Source organism: Pristiophorus japonicus, chromosome 7, assembly GCF_044704955.1.
Source record: "Pristiophorus japonicus isolate sPriJap1 chromosome 7, sPriJap1.hap1, whole genome shotgun sequence".
Classification (NCBI taxonomy): Eukaryota; Metazoa; Chordata; class Chondrichthyes; family Pristiophoridae; genus Pristiophorus; species Pristiophorus japonicus.
The window spans coordinates 3,713,464-3,726,610 of NC_091983.1; the positions used below are offsets into that span (position 1 = coordinate 3,713,464).

Sequence of the window (13,147 nt, forward strand, 5' to 3'; positions counted from 1 at the left end):
GTAGTTCGGCGTGAGGGCCTGTCACCGAGCGTGTAGGTTCGGCGTGAGGGTCCGTCACCGAGCGTGTAGTTCGGCGCGAGGGCCCGTCACCGAGCGTGTAGTTCGGCGTGAGGGTCCGTCACCGAGCGTGAGGGTCCATCACCGAGTGTGTAGGTTCGGCGTGAGGGTCCGTAACCGAGCGTGTAGGTTCGGCGTGAGGGTCCGTCATCGAGCGTGAGGGCCCGTAACCGAGCGTGTAGTTCGGCGTGAGGGTCCGTCACCGAGCGTGTAGTTCGGCGTGAGGGTCCGTCACCGAGCGTGTAGTTCGGCGTGAGGGTCCGTCACCGAGCGTGTAGTTCGGCGTGAGGGTCCGTCACCGAGCGTGAGGGTCCGTCACCGAGCGTGAGGGTCCGTCACCGAGCGTGTAGGTTCGGCGTGAGGGTCCGTCACCGAGCGTGTAGTTCGGCGTGAGGGTCCGTCACCGAGCGTGTAGTTCGGCGTGAGGGTCCGTCACCGAGCGTGTAGTTCGGCGTGAGGGTCCGTCATCGAGCGTGAGGACCTGTCACCGAGCGTGTAGGTTCGGCGTGAGGGCCCGTAACCGAGCGTGTAGTTCGGCGTGAGGGCCCGTAACCGAGTGTGTAGTTCGGCTTGAGGGTCCGTCACCGAGTGTGTAGGTTCGGCGTGAGGGTCCGTCACCGAGTGTGTAGTTCGGCGTGAGGGTCCGTCACCAAGCGTGAGGGTCCGTCACCGAGCGTGTAGGTTCGGCGTGAGGGCCCGTAACCGAGCGTGTAGGTTCGGCGTGAGGGTCCGTCACCGAGCGTGTAGTTCGGCGTGAGGGTCCGTCACCGAGCGTGTAGTTCGGCGTGAGGGTCCGTCACCGAGCATGTAGTTCGGCGTGATGGTCCGTCACCGAGCGTGAGGGTCCGTCACCGAGCGTGTAGGTTCGTCGTGAGGGCCCGTAACCGAGTGTGTAGGTTCGGCGTGAGGGTCCGTAACCGAGCGTGTAGTTCGGCGTGAGGGTCCGTAACCGAGCGTGAGGGCCCGTAACCGAGCGTGTAGTTCGGCGTGAGGGTCCGTCACCGAGCGTGTAGGTTCGGCGTGAGGGTCCGTCACCGAGCGTGTAGTTCGGCTTGAGGGTCCGTCACCGAGCGTGTAGGTTCGGCGTGAGGGTCCGTCACCGAGTGTGTAGTTCGGCGTGAGGGTCCGTCACCAAGCGTGAGGGTCCGTCACCGAGCGTGTAGGTTCGGCGTGAGGGCCCGTAACCGAGCGTGTAGGTTCGGCGTGAGGGTCCGTCACCGAGCGTGTAGTTCGGCGTGAGGGTCCGTCACCGAGCGTGTAGTTCGGCGTGAGGGGTCACCGAGCGTGTAGTTCGGCGTGAGGGCCTGTAACCGAGCGTGTCGGTTCGGCGTGAGGGCCTGTCACCGAGCGTGTAGTTCGGCGTGAGGGCCTGTCACCGAGCGTGTAGGTTCGGCGTGAGGGTCCGTCACCGAGCGTGTAGTTCGGCGCGAGGGCCCGTCACCGAGCGTGTAGTTCGGCGTGAGGGTCCGTCACCGAGCGTGAGGGTCCATCACCGAGTGTGTAGGTTCGGCGTGAGGGTCCGTAACCGAGCGTGTAGGTTCCGCGTGAGGGTCCGTCATCGAGCGTGAGGGCCCGTAACCGAGCGTGTAGTTCGGCGTGAGGGTCCGTCACCGAGCGTGTAGTTCGGCGTGAGGGTCCGTCACCGAGCGTGTAGTTCGGCGTGAGGGTCCGTCACCGAGCGTGAGGGTCCGTCACCGAGCGTGAGGGTCCGTCACCGAGCGTGAGGGTCCGTCACCGAGCGTGAGGGTCCGTCACCGAGCGTGTAGGTTCGGCGTGAGGGTCCGTCACCGAGCGTGTAGTTCGGCGTGAGGGTCCGTCACCGAGCGTGTAGTTCGGCGTGAGGGTCCGTCACCGAGCGTGTAGTTCGGCGTGAGGGTCCGTCATCGAGCGTGAGGACCTGTCACCGAGCGTGTAGGTTCGGCGTGAGGGCCCGTAACCGAGCGTGTAGTTCGGCGTGAGGGCCCGTAACCGAGTGTGTAGTTCGGCTTGAGGGTCCGTCACCGAGTGTGTAGGTTCGGCGTGAGGGTCCGTCACCGAGTGTGTAGTTCGGCGTGAGGGTCCGTCACCAAGCGTGAGGGTCCGTCACCGAGCGTGTAGGTTCGGCGTGAGGGCCCGTAACCGAGCGTGTAGGTTCGGCGTGAGGGTCCGTCACCGAGCGTGTAGTTCGGCGTGAGGGTCCGTCACCGAGCGTGTAGTTCGGCGTGAGGGTCCGTCACCGAGCGTGTAGTTCGGCGTGATGGTCCGTCACCGAGCGTGAGGGTCCGTCACCGAGCGTGTAGGTTCGTCGTGGGGGCCCGTAACCGAGCGTGTCGTTCGGCGTGAGGGTCCGTCACCGAGCGTGTAGTTCGGCGTGAGGGTCCGTCACCGAGTGTGTAGGTTCGGCGTGAGGGTCCGTAACCGAGCGTGTAGTTCGGCGTGAGGGTCCGTAACCGAGCGTGAGGGCCCGTAACCGAGCGTGTAGTTCGGCGTGAGGGTCCGTCACCGAGCGTGTAGGTTCGGCGTGAGGGTCCGTCACCGAGCGTGTAGTTCGGCTTGAGGTTCCGTCACCGAGCGTGTAGGTTCGGCGTGAGGGTCCGTCACCGAGTGTGTAGTTCGGCGTGAGGGTCCGTCACCAAGCGTGAGGGTCCGTCACCGAGCGTGTAGGTTCGGCGTGAGGGCCCGTAACCGAGCGTGTAGGTTCGGCGTGAGGGTCCGTCACCGAGCGTGTAGTTCGGCGTGAGGGTCCGTCACCGAGCGTGTAGTTCGGCGTGAGGGTCCGTCACCGAGCGTGTAGTTCGGCGTGATGGTCCGTCACCGAGCGTGAGGGTCCGTCACCGAGCGTGTAGGTTCGTCGTGAGGGCCCGTAACCGAGCGTGTAGTTCGGCGTGAGGGTCCGTCACCGAGCGTGTAGTTCGGCGTGAGGGTCCGTCACCGAGTGTGTAGGTTCGGCGTGAGGGTCCGTAACCGAGCGTGTAGTTCGGCGTGAGGGTCCGTAACCGAGCGTGAGGGCCCGTAACCGAGCGTGTAGTTCGGCGTGAGGGTCCGTCACCGAGCGTGTAGGTTCGGCGTGAGGGTCCGTCACCGAGCGTGTAGTTCGGCGTGAGGGTCCGTCACCGAGCGTGTAGTTCGGCGTGAGGGTCCGTCACCGAGCGTGTAGTTCGGCGTGAGGGTCCGTCACCGAGCGTGTAGTTCGGCGTGAGGGTCCGTCACCGAGCGTGTAGTTCGGCGTGAGGGTCCGTCACCGAGCGTGTAGTTCGGCGTGAGGGTCCATCACCGAGCGTGTAGTTCGGCGTGAGGGTCCGTCACCGAGCGTGTAGTTCGGCGTGAGGGTCCGTCACCGAGCGTGTAGTTCGGCGTGAGGGTCCGTCATCGAGCGTGTAGTTCGGCGTGAGGGTCCGTCACCGAGCGTGTAGTTCGGCGTGAGGGCCCGTAACCGAGCGTGTAGTTCGGCGTGAGGGTCCTTCATCGAGCGTGTAGTTCGGCGTGAGGGTCCGTCATCGAGCTTGTAGTTCGGCGTGAGGGCCCGTAACCGAGCGTGTAGTTCGGCGTGAGGGTCCGTCATCGAGCCTGTAGTTCGGCGTGAGGGTCCGTCATCGAGCGTGTAGTTCGGCGTGAGGGTCCGTCATCGAGCGTGTAGTTCGGCGTGAGGGTCCGTCACCGAGCGTGTAGGTTCGGCGTGAGGGTCCGTTACCGAGTGTGTAGTTCGGCGTGAGGGTCCGTCATCGAGCGTGTAGTTCGGCGTGAGGGTCCGTCACCGAGCGTGTAGGTTCGGCGTGAGGGTCCGTCACCGAGCGTGAGGGTCCGTCACCGAGCGTGTAGGTTCGGCGTGAGGGTCCGTCACCGAGCGTGTAGGTTCGGCGTGAGGGTCCGTCACCGAGCGTGTAGTTCGGCGTGAGGGTCCGTCACCGAGCGTGTAGTTCGGCGTGAGGGTCCGTCACCGAGCGTGAGGGTCCGTCACCGAGCGTGTAGTTCGGCGTGAGGGTCCGTCACCGAGCGTGAGGGTCCGTCACCGAGTGTGTAGGTTCGGCGTGAGGGCCTGTCACCGAGCGTGTAGTTTGGCGTGAGGGCCTGTCACCGAGCGTGTAGTTCGGCGTGAGGGTCCGTCACCGAGCGTGAGGGTCCGTCACCGAGCGTGTAGGTTCGGCGTGAGGGTCCGTCACCGAGCGTGTAGTTCGGCGTGAGGGTCCGTCACCGAGCGTGAGGGTCCGTCACCGAGCGTGTAGGTTCGGCGTGAGGGTCCGTCACCGAGCGTGAGGGCCCGTCACCGAGCGTGTAGTTCGGCGTGAGGGTCCGTCACCGAGCGTGTAGGTTCGGCGTGAGGGTCCGTCACCGAGCGTGTAGTTCGGCGTGAGGGTCCGTCACCGAGCGTGTAGTTCGGCGTGAGGGCCCGTCACCGAGCGTGTAGTTCGGCGTGAGGGTCCGTCACCGAGCGTGTAGGTTCGGCGTGAGGGTGCGTCACCGAGCGTGTAGTTCGGCGTGAGGGTCCGTCACCGAGCGTGAAGGTCCGTCACCGAGCGTGTAGTTGGGCGTGAGGGTCCGTCACCGAGCGTGTAGTTCGGCGTGAGGGTCCGTCACCGAGCGTGTAGTTCGGCGTGAGGGTCCGTCACCGAGCGTGTAGTTCGGCGTGAGGGTCCGTCACCGAGCGTGTAGTTCGGCGTGAGGGTCCGTCACCGAGCGTGAGGGTCCGTCACCGAGCGTGTAGGTTCGGCGTGAGGGCCTGTCACCGAGCGTGATGGTCCGTCACCGAGCGTGTAGGTTCGGCGTGAGGGTCCGTCACCGAGCGTGAGGGTCAGTCACCGAGCGTGTAGTTCGGCGTGAGGGCCTGTCACCGAGCGTGTAGTTCGGCGTGAGGGTCCGTCACCGAGCGTGTAGGTTCGGCGTGAGGGCCTGTCACCGAGCGTGTAGGTTCGGCGTGAGGGTCCGTCACCGAGTGTGTAGGTTCGGCGTGAGGGCCCATCACCGAGCGTGTAGTTCGGCGTGAGGGTCCGTCACCGAGTGTGTAGGTTCGGCGTGAGGGCCCATCACCGAGCGTGTAGTTCGGCGTGAGGGTCCGTCACCGAGCGTGTAGGTTCGACGTGAGGGCCTGTCACCGAGCGTGTAGTTCGGCGTGAGGGTCCGTCACCGAGCGTGAGGGCCTGTCACCGAGCGTGTAGTTCGGCGTGAGGGTCCGTCACCGAGCGTATAGGTTCGACGTGAGGGCCTGTCACCGAGCGTGTAGTTCGGCGTGAGGGCCTGTCACCGAGCGTGAGGGCCTGTCACCGAGCGTGTAGTTCGGCGTGAGGGCCCGTCACCGAGCGTGAGGGCCTGTCACCGAGCGTGTAGTTCTGCGTGAGGGTCCGTCACCGAGCGTGAGGGCCTGTCACCGAGCGTGTAGTTCGGCGTGAGGGTCTGTCACCGAGCGTGAGGGCCTGTCACCGAGCGTGTAGTTCGGCGTGAGGGTCCGTCACCGAGCGTGAGGGCCTGTCACCGAGCGTGTAGTTCGGCGTGAGGGTCCGTCACCGAGCGTGAGGGTCCGTCACCGAGCGTGTAGGTTCGGCGTGAGGGTCCGTCACCGAGCGTGAGGGCCTGTCACCGAGCGTGTAGTTCGGCGTGAGGGCCCGTCACCGAGCGTGAGGGCCTGTCACCGAGCGTGTAGTTCGGCGTGAGGGCCCGTCACCGAGCGTGAGGGTCCGTCACCGAGCGTGTAGGTTCGGCGTGAGGGTCCGTCACCGAGCGTGAGGGTCCGTCACAGAGCGTGTAGGTTCGGCGTGAGGGCCCGTCACCGAGCGTGAGGGTCCGTCACCGAGCGTGTAGGTTCGGCGTGAGGGCCCGTCACCGAGCGTGTAGGTTCGGCGTGAGGGCCTGTCACCGAGCGTGTAGGTTCGGCGTGAGGGCCCGTCACCGAGCGTGTAGGTTCGGCGTGAGGGTCCGTCACCGAGCGTGTAGGTTCGGCGTGAGGGCCTGTCACCGAGCGTGTAGGTTCGGCGTGAGGGTCCGTCACCGAGCGTGTAGGTTCGGCGTGAGGGTCCGTCACCGAGCGTGAAGGTCCGTCACCGAGCGTGTAGGTTCGGCGTGAGGGTCCGTAACCGAGCGTGTAGGTTCGGCGTGAGGGTCAGTCACCGAGCGTGTAGGTTCGGCGTGAGGGTCCGTCACCGAGCGTGAAGGTCCGTCACCGAGCGTGTAGGTTCGGCGTGAGGGTCCGTAACCGAGCGTGTAGGTTCGGCGTGAGGGCCCGTCACCGAGCGTGCAGTTCGGCGTGAGGGTCCGTCACCGAGCATGAGGGCCCGTAACCGAGTGTGTAGGTTCGGCGTGAGGGGTCACCGAGTGTGTAGGTTCGGCGTGAGGGCCCGTAACCGAGCGTGTAGGTTCGGCGTGAGGGGTCACCGAGTGTGTAGGTTTGGTGTGAGGGGTCGCCGAGTGCGAAGGTTTGGTGTGAGGGGTCGCCGAGTGCGAAGGTTTGGTGCGAGTGGTCGCCGAGTGCGAAGGTTTGGTGTGAGGGGTCGCCGAGTGCGTAGGTTCGTTGCGAGGGGTCACCGAGTGTGTAGGTTCGGTGCGAGGGGTCACAGAGTGCGTAGGTGCGGTGTGAGGGGTCACAGAGTGCGTAGGTTCGGTGTGAGGGGTCACCGAGTGCGAAGGTTCGGTGTGAGGGGTCGCCGAGTGTGTAGGTGCGGTGTGAGGGGTCGCCGAGTGTGTAGGTGCGGTGTGAGGGGTCACCGAGTGTGTAGGTGCGGTGTGAGGGGTCGCCGAGTGTGTAGGTGCGGTGTGAGGGGTCGCCGAGTGTGTAGGTGCGGTGTGAGGGGTCGCCGAGTGTGTAGGTGCGGTGTGAGGGGTCGCCGAGTGTGTAGGTGCGGTGTGAGGGGTCACCGAGTGTGTAGGTGCGGTGTGAGGGGTCACCGAGTGTGTAGGTGCGGTGTGAGGGGTCGCCGAGTGTGTAGGTGCGGTGTGAGGGGTCACCGAGTGTGTAGGTGCGGCGTGAGGGGTCACCGAGTGTGTAGGTGCGGTGTGAGGGGTCACCGAGTGTGTAGGTGCGGTGTGAGGGGTCACCGAGTGCGAAGGTTCAGTGTGAGGGGTCGCCGAGTGTGTAGGTGCGGTGTGAGGGGTCACCGAGTGTGTAGGTGCGGTGTGAGGGGTCACCGAGTGTGTAGGTGCGGTGTGAGGGGTCGCCGAGTGTGTAGGTGCGGTGTGAGGGGTCACCGAGTGCGAAGGTTCGGTGTGAGGGGTCGCCGAGTGTGTAGGTGCGGTGTGAGGGGTCGCCGAGTGTGTAGGTGCGGTGTGAGGGGTCGCCGAGTGTGTAGGTGCGGTGTGAGGGGTCACCGAGTGTGTAGGTGCGGTGTGAGGGGTCGCCGAGTGCGAAGGTTCAGTGTGAACGCTCAAATATCGACATGCTCATTTCAAGTTAGTTTTCCCTCAGCAGAGTAATGTGCAACAGTTTGGTTGGAACTGCTTCTATTTTAGAGAATAAGCAGAATTCAGCATTACGCCAGCACATGGCACCAGGGTACGGTCGTATTGTGGTTATGTTGCTGGAGTAGAAATCAGGGAACGAGTGTGTAAATCCCACCATTCCAGTTTGAGAATTTAAATTGTTTATAAAAGCAGGTCTCAGTAAAAGTGACCATGAAGCTGTTGGATTGTCGTAAAAACCCAACTGGTTCATTAATGTCCTTTCGGGTGGCAACCTGCTGTCCTTACCCGGTCTGGGCCTGCAGTCCCACACCAACCTGGGTGATTCCAAGCTGATCAAAGTGAGGGGGGGGGCGGGGGGAGAAAGGAGAGTCTCAATACTGAGGACTGCAACAAATTACAGGAGGACTTAATAAACTTGCAGAACGGGCAGATAATTGGCAAATTAAGTTCAACAGAGATAAATGTGAGGCATTACATTTTGGTACGAAGGGAGATCACTTATTACTTCAAGGGTGCAGCCATGCCCGACACGAGACTCCCAAAGCAAGTGCTCTACTCGGAACTCCTACACGGCAAGCGAGCCCCAGGTGGGCAGAGGAAACGTTACAAGGACACCCTCAAAGCCTCCCTGATAAAATGCAACATCCCCACTGACACCTGGGAGTCCATGGCCAAAGACTGCCCTCAGTGGAGGAAGTGCATCTGGGAGGGCGCTGAGTACCTCGACTCTCATCACCAAGAGCATGGAGAAACCAAGCGCAGGCAGCGGAAGGAGCATGCGGCAAACCAGTCCCACCCTTCCCTTCCCTCAACCACTGTCTGTCCCACCTGTGACAGGGACTGTAATTCCCGTATTGGACTGTTCTGTCACCTGCGAACTCACTTTTAGAGTGGAAGCAAGTCTTCCTTCACTCCGAGGGACTGCCTCTGATGATGATGGAGGGTGCAAGTCTAGGTGGGTAGAGGAACAAAGGGATCTCGGAGTAAAAATACACAAATCACTCAAAGTTGCGATACAAGTTAGCAAGGTCATCAAAAAAGCAAACCTAGCTCTCGGGTTTATTTCTCAAGGTATAGAATTGAAAACTAGGGAAGTTATGCTGAACCTTGGTTAGACCACACTTGGAGTACTGCTACACAGTTCTGGTCGCCATATTATAAAAAGAATATAGAGGCATGGAGAGAAGATTTACAAGGATGATACCAGAAATGCGAGGGTATACACATCAGGAAAGGATGAACAGGCTGGGTCTCTTTTCTCCTGAAAAGAGAAGGCTTGAGGGATGACCTAATCGAGGTCTTTAAAATTATGAAAAGGTTATGATTGAGTGGATAGAGAGAGAATGTTTCTGTCATGTATCTTACATGGTACTAGCACAAGGTGTGCCACCAGAGGACACAGCAGTGGGAGACTTGTAGGTTACCTGCACAGGTGTGCCTGGCCTAGTATAAAAGGCAGGCCACCAGGTGTGATCCTCACTCTGGAGTTAACAAATAAAGGACTAAGGTCACTGCAGTTCAAGTACAACACATTGCCTCGTGGAGTCATTACTAGAGCATCCAAGGACACAACAGTTTCCACTTGTGGGGAAGAGCATAACTAGAGGCCATCAATATAAAATAGTCAGCAAGAAATCCAATACTGAATTCAGGAGAAATTCTTTACCCAGAGAGTGGTGAGAATGTGGAACTCGCTGAAGTGAATAGTATAGCATGGAGGCTGGCTAGGCATATGAGGGAGAAGGAAATAGAGGGTTATACTGATAGAGTTAGATGGGGAAAGACGGGAGGAGGCTCGAGTGGAGCATGAACACCGGCATGGCCTGGTTGGGCCGAATGGCTGTGCCGTATATCCGACATAAATCAACACTTTCAAGTCCTTTCTTTCTTTAGCTTCACGAGTCAGTCACGGAAGTGAGCGGTTTCTCCAGTCTGGGCACAGGAACATAGGCAGACACTTTGCCTGAATGGTGCTGTGATGTGGGCTGCCTTGTTGCCCAGAGAACTGCAAGCAGGCACCCGCAATGATAATCATTAATTCCACACCCCATCCGCGTTTCCTTTTCTCCCCTTGTCCCAATGTCTAATACCGTGCCCTAGTGGCAGCTGCTTGACCATCAACAACTGCACAACACTACAAAAGACAAGGCACCGGGGGCGGGCGGCCTTTCGGCCCAGGGTCGTGGCTCTGTGGAACTTGTACATTGTACGTTATTTTTAAAGATCTACCTGTCGTTAACTCATAGAACCAGTAGATTTGTTTAATTAAAATAAAGAGTAAAAGTAAGAATAGATCATAACTAGTAGCACTATGATTAATATTGTGAACTGGCCATAATCCATTCATGTCACTCATGACCTCACTGGCCAAATTTCTTGGAGATATTTTCTCAATTCCATTGTAGCAGCAGCACCGGGGGCAGTGGCCATTCAGCCCGGGATAGCAGCAGCATGGGGACTGCATATTCTTGCAAGACCATCAGCAGGCCGGGGCATTAGAGGAAACAGTGCGCGGTGGCATACCACTGCAGGGAATGGCGCGTGCTGCTGCAGGAGGGCGACGGCTGTGAAGAGGGCGACTGGATTTGACGTCACCTAAATCCAGGTCGCTGATTGGAGCATGGGCAGGTACTGCAGAAGCAACGAGGTCGGGGCGAAGGAGCGGCGAGGGCCCAGGGGCAGCACGGGCCCAGCCCACACTGCGATGTGTGCGCACACTAGGTCCGTGCAGCAGGGCAGGTCTCCAGTTGTCCTGGTTAATCCTTGCCACTGGACCAAGACCTAGCTCTGTCAAGACCGCGTGGTGGCTGGTGTGCAACGGCCACCCCATGTTAAACAAATCCACGCACAGGCATCTCCCACCCTTCAACATGTAGTTCGGGATCTGGAATGTCAGGTCCTTCATTGAAACATCTGAGAACTCATCCCTTTTTGGTGTGGAAGCGTGTCATCCTCGATACAAGGGACTGCCTATGATGATGATGGACAATACGCACGCGCACACCGCATATTTTTTTCCCAATTCAAATGCTATCCCAGACGGATCTGGAGATATAAAAACATAAGAAATAGGAGCAGAGTAGGCCACCTGGCCCCTCGAGCCTGCTCCACCATTTAATATCATGGCTGATCCGATCATGGACTCAGCTCCACTTCCCTGCCCACTCCCCATAACTATTTATTCCCTTATTGCTCAAAAATCTGCCCATCTCAAATATATTCAATGACCTAGCCTCCGCAGCTCTCTGAGGCAGAGAATTCCACAGATTACAACCCTCAGAAGAAATTCCTCCTCATCTCAGTTTTAAATGGGCGGCCCCTTATTCTAAGACTATGTCCTCTAGTTCTAGTCTCCCCAATGAGTGGAAATATCCTCTCTGCATCCACCTTGTCGAAACCCCTCATTATCTTATATGCTTCGATAAGGTATGGAAGTATTTTCATCAGTTTCCTCAGCCTAAATTCACTCGCTACCTACAGGTCACACGAGATCCTTTCAATTCTAGGGCCTGGATTTGAATCCAGACAGACTAATAGAAAGAAAGAACTTGCATTTATTTAGCGCCTTTCACAACCTCAGGACGTCCCAAAACGCTTTACAACCAAAAGTAGCATCACGACAACTCATTTGCGCACAGCAAGTTCCCACGACAAGCAACGTGATAATGACCAGACAATCTGTTTTAGTGATGTTGGCCGAGAGATGAATATTGGCCCACTGCTCTTCTTGGAAATAGTGCCATGGGATCTTTTATGCCCAGCGGAGTGGGTGGACAGCCTGTGCTAACAGCTTCTGTCAGCACGAGGACATCATATCTGAGGCAGTCTTCGTCCATTCTCAACAGCAGCACTTGCTCTTCGAGCATAGGTCACTGGACAGCAGTCAGGAGTGACGAAGCTGACTGCCTTTCTTTCTGCACCGCCCACCCCCGCCCACCCAAAAAAAAACACAGTTCAGGGACACTGTTCTTCTAAATCAAACTCCACATAAATCAAACTGCAGATCACAGCTGGGAATTACTATTCGGTGGTCAGTCGGAGCACAAACCTCAAGGCTGACGTTCCAGTACAGTACTGAGGGAGTGCTGCACTATTGGAGGCGATATCTTTCGGGTGAGACATTAAATCGAGGTCCCGTCTACCTCCTCAGGTGGACATAAAAGATCCCGCGGGGCTAATTGAAAGTACAGGGGAGATATCCCCGGTGTCCTGGCCAATATTTATCCCTCAATCAACATCACTAATACAGAGGATCTGGTCATTATCACATTGCTGTATGTGAGAGCGTGCTGTGCACAAATGAGCTGGGGTGGTTCCAACATTACAACAATGACTACACTCCAAAATAAGACATAATTGGCTGTAAAGCGCTTTGGGACATCCGGAGATCGCGAAAGGCGCTATAGAAATGCAAGGTCTTTATCCATGTTTGTTCTGCGCTATTTCAAAATAAATTGCTCTCTCATCCTTTCCAGCAAGTACATCCGTGTGATACTTTCTGTTTCCCCGCGAGCTGGGATTGGTGCTTTGGTGGGAAGTGGGTTGCCAATTGGTACTATATTATTGGGAGCAGACATGTGCTCACCACCCTCGAGAAGAGACAGCTAAAACTCCTTTCACAAAGGAACCTTCATTGCCGGTAGACAGAGGCCGCTTTCATCCCATCGTTCGGAGAAAATAAATCAAGAGAAGTGAGCCGCCCACATTATGTTGGGAGGTCCCAGTAGGGTTGCGTCAGAGAGTGTGTGTGTTACTCAGGAGGTCGCAGATGACGCAGCAAAGCCTTCCTGTGCTCGGGATCAAGTCCCCAGTCACTGCACTGAGCAGATAGATTGTTACAAAAACTAGCATTCAGTGTGTATGTGGACGAGTTGAGGTTACATTGTTCCCTCTGTTGCCCGCTCGCTGCTATTAACCCCCCACCCAACCTCATTGCTCACTCTCGTGTCTAAGCCCCTCACAGATCTCTGCGCTCCTCCAATCCTGGCCTTTTTAAATCGCTCCCCCATTAGTAGCCCTGCCTTCATCGGTCTCAGCCCTAAGCTCCAGAAATCCCTCCCGAAACACTTCTGCCTCCATTAAGATGCTCCTTAAAACCTACTTCTTGGTCACATGCCCTAATATCTCTATGTGGCTCAGTGTCAATTTTTGTTTGATAACATTCTCGTGATGCACCTCGGGACATTTTGCTACGTTAAAGGCGCTATATAAATGCAAGATGTTGTTGAATAAAGCAAAGCTTTGGTTTTGTTAAACACAGAGTCTCAATCTGAGTCTTACATGGAACATAAGATAATCGTGGCAATGTAAACAATGGGCCGCGCTGACAGTGCAAACTGCACGGGTTCACTCCAGCACATTATAAACAGACACCTAAACTACTAGATTAGATAGCAGCTGCAACATCACACCAGAATATCAAGCTCTCTTTCAGGTACTGCATAATATGATTATCGTGGGTAGAAAGGCACAGACCGACCGAGAGGGGGAGGGCGAGGGCAAGCGAGGGCGACAGAGCGAGGCACTCCCACCTGCCTCCAGCCTAGCCCCCTGCCCTCACCCCCACCCCCGTCGTGCCCTGCCCTCACCCCAGCCCCTGCCCTGCCTCCAGATAAACAGAAAGAGTGGCAGGAATAATTATGGAAAGAGAGTGCGGAGGGAAGAGAGTTTTTACAAAAGCTGTCTGCAATGCTGTGGTGGATTGGTCATACTCATGGGTAATAGA

At 57.9% G+C, this 13,147-nt stretch overlaps 1 protein-coding gene across 6 annotated transcripts in view; it reads right to left on the minus strand.

Moving 5' to 3' along the window:
* Positions 1-13,147, minus strand: part of extl3 (exostosin-like glycosyltransferase 3) — a 130,997-nt gene that overhangs the window by 84,953 nt on the left and 32,897 nt on the right. Inside the window, exon 2 of one of the 6 annotated variants that reach the window (XM_070884689.1) lies at positions 8,306-8,373. The exons of the other annotated variants lie outside the window; for them this stretch is intronic. The gene's annotated coding sequence lies outside the window, so the exon portion shown is untranslated. The remainder of the gene's footprint in view (positions 1-8,305; positions 8,374-13,147) is intronic. 6 annotated transcript variants of the gene reach the window in all.